The following is a 7,317-nucleotide window of genomic DNA, read 5'->3' on the forward strand; positions in this document are numbered from 1 at the left end:
CAGATGTGTGGGTCACTTTGGCTCTGTTATTATAGTGCCATACTAGTATTTGTAGTAGTAGCAGTAGTAGTAATTGCAATACTAGAGCCAGTAGATTCAAACAGTAGACCTCATGGTGAATTCAGAATGCTATGGGTTCCAAATTAACTATAGGATTCTCAGCCAGTTGTACCATAGCAACCCACACACTGTTTTGATGGGTGGCAATATAACTATTAACAAACACCGATTTCTACTGTAAACATGCCTTGGTATGACGGAAATTTAATATTGTTGCAAATGAAACAATGAACTCCAATCGTCCTTCTTGCAAATAGAATACAATCTAGCATCATGACTGGCACTGCATTTTTAAGTGATTTTGCACATGAATTGTAGGTTTTTTTACATTGTACATAAGACACCTAAGATTTCCAGCAGATTTCTAACCACTACTCACCCGTAGCATCCAGGCTTACTACCCATCACGAATGTGTCTCTGATATGAATTTCTAACATGTTATTCTCATCTGGTATTCCAATGTAGTAAACTACTAATCAGGTTAATGGTATTTATATGATGTCACCCTGTAGTTAATAGTATGTATGATTCTGAGTTTAGAATTGATGATGTCTTCAATTATATCATAATCAAAGATGGCTGACCTGGAGATCTGAATTCACTCCAAAATAGTTGTCCCAATTCCTGTTGTGCTGAGGTCATCAAACCCCCCTCCTCATCACTTATTCTCAGCACAGGCTTACTAACCATCACGCAAACACAGCACCTGTGCTCTACACTCCACAGTGAAAGGTCAATCATTGTTATCAACATCATGAAGCATCATCAGAGATCTACCACATCCAGGCAAAAGAAACTGACTCACACACTCAACTGTAAATATTAAATCTCTCTCAATGTTTCTTATTCATTATGTGTGTGTGTGTGTGTGTGTGTGTGTGTGTGTGTGTGTGTGTGTGTAGGTTTGCATTTCTCATGGTTTTCTTTTATTTCCCCATCAGTTCAACAGCTCCATGGTGTAGACGATGCGGTGCCTGATACATTTGAGCAGCAGCAGCTATCAAGCTGTCATGCAAACACACTCCTTGGTGCAGCTTCTGACATGCTGGAGTAGAAATCACACACATTCAATATCTAGAAATTAAGTCAGCATGCAGACAAGCTCAATGATACATCAAAGCAGGATAGACAATCATTTGCAGTCTTCAGCTTTCCACTATATTCTATGTCTGCCCCACAAGCACAGCTAATTTGCTAAAGAGTGCTATTGTTAAATACTACCAAAGCTACTTATCAACTAACTGCTAATGGATCAAAGCATGTTAATCTTGGTTTAGCACCTGACATTAACTTCAAAGTTATAGTGGAAACAGGGAAAGCCCAGCGGGGTGCAAAGATACATTTCAGTGGTATGGAGTGGGATCAACTATGCAGAAACCTGATATACATGGAGGATTGCATGATATCTGAGAACAATCCATTCCCTGAAGACATCAGCATCTTTGGCAGCAACAGTGTCTCCATTGTTGACGTGTTTGGGGGAACTACAATGAAATTAACATCTCAAAACCCACTTGAAGTGTTCAAGTGTCATGAGCATGCGTGGTTTGTACAATGCAATATGGATCACCACAGAGAGACTCAGTCTATGGAAAAGGAACGTTAAACAACTCTTCAAAGATATTCTCAAGTATTTATTGGCACATGTAGTTCATGATGAGGGTGAAGAGTTAAGTGTATGTACAGGTATTTGCACATGTGCTCTACCTAAGTCTACTAGCATTACTCCCATAAATGGAAATTCCATACAAGTGGAGTTAACAGAATTGATTCCTAAGTTTATTAGTGCTCCAGTTGGATAGCATGGAAGAAATGCTGAATTTAAAGCATATAAAAACAGTTATTTGGAAAGTATTGCATAGTAATGAACAGGATTGATGTAGAAAAAAGACAGAGACAATGATTTTTTTAATGATGATAATTTATTTCCCTCAGTTCACAAATTACCAATGTTAATGGTGTATAGAAGTTGTGTCATATGGTTCATGAAATACCAAAGTATTTTATAACTGTTTTTACATGCTTTAAATTCAGAATTTATTTCACATTATCCAACAGGAGCACTAATAAACTTAGGAATGCATTCTGTTAACTCCACTTGTAAAGAATTTCCATTTATAGGAGTAATGCAAGTAGACTTAGGTAGAGCATACGTGCCAACACCTGTACATACATTTAACTCTTCATCCTCATCGTGAATTTCATGTACCAATAAATGTTTGAGAATATCTTTGAAGAGTGGTTTAACATACCTTTGCCATAGACTGAGTCTCTCTGTGGTGATCCATATTGCATTGTACTTCCTACCACGCATGCTCATGACACTTGAACACTTCAAGTGGGTGCTGAGGTGTTAATTTCATTGCAGTTCCCCCAAACGTGTCGGCAATGGACACACACACACACACACACACACACACACACACACACACACACACACCAAAAATATGTCTGAATCATGCAGGTACATATGCCAGCAGTGTTACCACCATATAATTATTTGAAATTAAACTTTAGTGCTATCTGACATGATATACAACTTGCATAAATCTCCCCTGTTGCTGTCAAATGAACAATTCCTGATTGTGTCACTCTAATTGCCTTCAGTTAAAGCATTTTGTTTTGTAATATTGGCTTGTGATGTCATTGTGGCATCAACCAAGCAATACATCATAATTACAGTGCGTATTTTAATTCAAATTATCTTTTATATTCCATTAAATTATGCTGGAAAACTAATTTTAAGCCATATTCAGTACACAACAGTAAAAGATTGAGACCCTCACAGATTGCTGGCACTGCTCACATGCTACTCATATTTACACTACATTAATTGCACTGGGTGGAATTGAGGATAGAATGGGTAAACACATGCATAAATAAAATAAAACAATAAAAGTTCTAAAAAATTGAACAGAATGTTGTTGTTATGTATTCTGAAAGGTAACACTTGATTTGTGAAGTACAAGTATGTAATTGGATTTCACCAAGCATAAGCATTGTGAAATATTGATGCATTTTTATTAATGTTGTAAGTAATTAGTATTAATTCAAATATTTTAGCAAAACTGGGTATTTTGACACATAATATACTTCAGTTGTTTCAAAATACTTTTTTAAAAGATGTCAAAAACGTTTTGAGCATTGAAACTTCCTGGCAGATTAAAACTGTGCGCGGGCCAAGACTCGAACTCGGGACCTTTGCCTTTTGCGGGCAATTGCTCTACCCACTGAGCTACCCAAGCATGACTCACGACCCATCCTCACAGCTTTACTTCTGCCAGTACCTCGTCTCCTACCTTCCAAACTTTACAGAAGCTCTCCTGCGAACCCTGCAGAACTAGCACTCCTGAAAGAAAGGATATTGCAGAGACATGGCTTAGCCACAGCCTGGAGGATGTTTCCAGAATGAGATTTTCACTCTGCAGCGGAGTGTGCACTGATATGAAACTTCCTGGCAGATTAAAACTGTGTGCCGGACCGAGACTCGAACTCGGGACCTTTGCCTTTCGCGGGCAAGTGCACTGCCAACTGAGCTACCCAAGCACGACTCACACCCTGTCCTCACAGCTTTACTTCTGCCCGTACCTCATCTCCTACCTTCCAAACTTTACAGAAGCTCTCCTGCAAACCCTGCAGGTTGAAAGGTAGGAGACAAGGTACTGGCAGAAGTAAAGCTGTGAGGATGGGGCGTGAGTCGTGCTTGGGTAGTTCAGTTGGTAGAGCACTTGCCCGCGAAAGGCAAAGGTCCCGAGTTCGAGTCTCGGCCCGCACACAGTTTTAATCTGCCAGGAAGTTTCATATCAGCGCACACTCCACTGCAGAGTGAAAATCTCATTCTGTTTTGAGCATTGCTTTTGGCAGAATGAACCTTACAAAAAGTATTATGTCAGGGCACATAACGGGTGGTCGTAACATTCAATAAATATTAATAACATTAGACATAATTTATAAAAAGGTAAAACCAAAAGCAAGACATTTAATCACTTGATGAGAGCTGAGATATCAAACATACCTGTATGCAACATTTACAGTGCAAAATAATTTGGATAATTTTAAGCAATTTAGTGCTAAAATCACGATCAGCTTTCATTAAATTAAAATTTAGGTTATGATGAGTTTTCCATCTCATGCAATAGAATAGATCTATTTTTGAGTACTTTCAATTGATCTTACTCTGATGAAAGTGATAAAAAAAAAGCAGAGAATTCAAGAGAATTATTTCACAGTTGGTCATGTCATGGCTGAAGCCTGTATCTCTGGTGGTTCGGAAACAGGTCAGTGTTAGTGTGATGTGGCCTGTTGCTTTCCTCAGTGGCGATGCAGGTGGCATATATGACATGACAAAGTGGTTCACTTCAGTTATTAAAGAGCAACCTGACACAACAGATCAAGTATGTTACTAAAGGGTGTCAATGTTTTGAGGACATAAATAAAAACCTACAAATAGTGAATATGTCATCTATGTACAACACTTGAGACCTGTAGTGTAATTAAGATATTTTGCAGTTGTAATTAATCTATTCAAAGCATAAAATCAACACTCCTTATTAACATAAACAACAACTCTGCAATGTGATGTTAGTCAGAAACATTATCATTTTCATTATTTGTTAATTGAAAGGAATGTTATAGTATGTTCTGCAACATCAAGATTATAAATTAGTATTTTGTTTAAGTATTGCACTTAAATTTAAAATGTAATGGGTGAAGTGTGCCATTTCAATTATGTAGGTAATTAAAATAAAACTGTAGAAACAAAGTTAACAAAACTTGATGTAAACTAAACTTATGAACTGAATAACAAAGTTAACAAAATTTAATGTAAACTATATTGAGAAAATATAAATTTTATGGATCAGCCAGACAATAAGAAATTATACTGCACATGTTTCATTTTTTTGACACCATACATTCTGAGGCAAATGTCTGTACAGATGTACTTAGGGGTTGGATTCTGTTACAGTCCAGATTCCAGAGAGATCCAACCAACAATTTTTCATAAGTATAAAATAATAATATTACTTGTAGAATGATTATTTACATACTGAAGTGATAACAGAACTTTCTTGCTGTTGATGTTGGTACAATGCATTCAGCAGTCCACATTCATCTAATACTATCTCACTCTATGGGCTACAATTCCAAAGTCATTGTTCTTTTTTCTCTCTAGATATTTTGTACTCCTGGAATCATATAGTTTAGAATCAAAACCAGTGTCAGGTTGCAAGATAGTATGATAAAAAGTCATTTTCCTTATTTATAGAGGTGACTGGGTTGGAAGTTACAGTCTGATAAAACTTAACAGCTAATATGCAGGTTAACAGTAATGAATGTGTATATTTATCATCTGTCCAAAACATGGCTGAAAAAGAATCGCAAAAATTTATCCTAAACATTTAACATAAGTGTCTTACTACAAGCAGTATCAATGGAAAAAAACTACTTTAAACAACATGAAATTAAACAGAGAAACTTGATCATCAGTGACCTGGCATGTCTGACTCTATTTTTTAAATGGTAGTAACCATACAATTAATTGTCTAATTAAAAAAGATTTTTAAGAGAGTTTTAATTAACAAATCTGTTATAACATTATCTATAAGAGGCAGTCAAACTAAAACAATACAGTAGTAACAAAGTAAGTAAACTATTTATTATTTCAAAAGTAATCACCATGACTGTTGATACATTTATCCCACTGTGAGACAAGATGGGCAATGCCTTGATGGAAAAATGTTTGTGTTAGCAAATAGAACCACGATTGTACCCACACATGCATTTCTTTGTCTGCAGCAAATCAGTACACACAAATGTCTTTCTTCAAGGCTCCAAAAAATATGCAAATGACATGGAAAGAGATTGGGATTGTACTGACTTCCCTGTGAAACTTCTGCAAAACAATCAAAACAACTTTGGCAACATGAGGGTGGGGATTATCCTGCAACAGAATGGAGACGTCTGGCAGCATTCGTGGGTTTTGGACTTGATGGCATGATTCAATTTGACAACAAATTGTTAATAATTTTGAGAAACAATAGTCTGTGGGGACCCCTCAGTGGTAAAAATATTGGCCAAAATTGTGTCAGTGGCCCTCACTCCAGCTCATATCATGTGGACCACATGTGGCGAGCTGGAGAGCACTTTCACAACCAGGAGCCACACTGATCCCAGGAATTGGCCTTCAAAGTTGATGTGGATACACTCCCATGATTGTTCTAGCATCAGCCAAGGAGAGTATTGCTATGAGGGTGTTGACTGATTGCGTGAGCAGCCAGTGCAAGTGCAGATGGTCTTTTCAGTGTCAGCATTGACACTTAATCAGTGTACATGTCCCCAATTACTGCCTTCATCCTTGTCATCCCCTGGGGGATAGCACAAAAACTGATTACCCAGGGAGGGGTGCAGAAGAAATAACATTCAATAGTTCTGGAACTCTGTTGCCAAGATAATGATGCCATATACAGTGTTGAGATTTTGTTGGATGTAACTCGGTTGCCAAGGTGATGATGTCATACACAGTGTTGAGATTGGATGTAAAGGAAAGTGCAAACAGCTAGAGGAGTGCCAGGTAAAAATTCCTCCAGCCACCTCTGATACATACTGAGGAGAGAATAGAATCCCTATATGTGGTCTGGGATATCTCATGTGAGGTTACTGATAAGCCCTGCAAAAGTTTGCAACAGGTCCTCATCAGCCTGAAACATTACTTTTCACAAGCGTCAGATTCTGCAACAGTTCTCTTTTCCAGCCTCATCAAGGTGTCAGCACTTATGTGTTGCATAGTTGACCTATTGTGGATTTTGTACTGGCATTTGCTAAAATACACTGCCCATCATTGCAGTCATGGTGATTTTTCTCAGATAGCTAGATGTGCTGAACTAAGAATGAAATGAACAATTTGTGATTTGTAGTCATATTATATTTTGTGGTCTATAAAAACAGATAAACTTTTTTATGTCATACACAATTGCAAGAGCATCCTTTTCAATGTGAGAATAATCCCCCTGAGTGTGCCTGAGCAGTTTAGATGCTTAGGGAATTCAGTGCACCAATACTTCTGTGTTTCAATGGGCTAACGCATCTTCTATAATACATTGTGACACACATAATCCTAGAATTAGGTACTCACCTTGCATGTATTTGTTGAGGCTGGGTACATATTTGAAGCAGACTTTTTATATCAGAAATGGCTTCTGGTATGCAGGTATCTACAAGTTCTCTGTGCCTTTCTGATCTAATTAATTTAAAGGATG

At 37.4% G+C, this 7,317-nt stretch overlaps 1 non-coding gene across 1 annotated transcript; it reads left to right on the plus strand.

The window, feature by feature from the left end:
- The first annotated feature begins 3,760 nt into the window (after window positions 1-3,760).
- On the plus strand, window positions 3,761-3,836 carry Trnas-cga. The gene has a single exon. It is a non-coding gene; the product is annotated as a tRNA-Ser (tRNA).
- Window positions 3,837-7,317: the final 3,481 nt, after the last annotated feature.

This window comes from Schistocerca piceifrons, chromosome 2, assembly GCF_021461385.2.
Source record: "Schistocerca piceifrons isolate TAMUIC-IGC-003096 chromosome 2, iqSchPice1.1, whole genome shotgun sequence".
Classification (NCBI taxonomy): Eukaryota; Metazoa; Arthropoda; class Insecta; order Orthoptera; family Acrididae; genus Schistocerca; species Schistocerca piceifrons.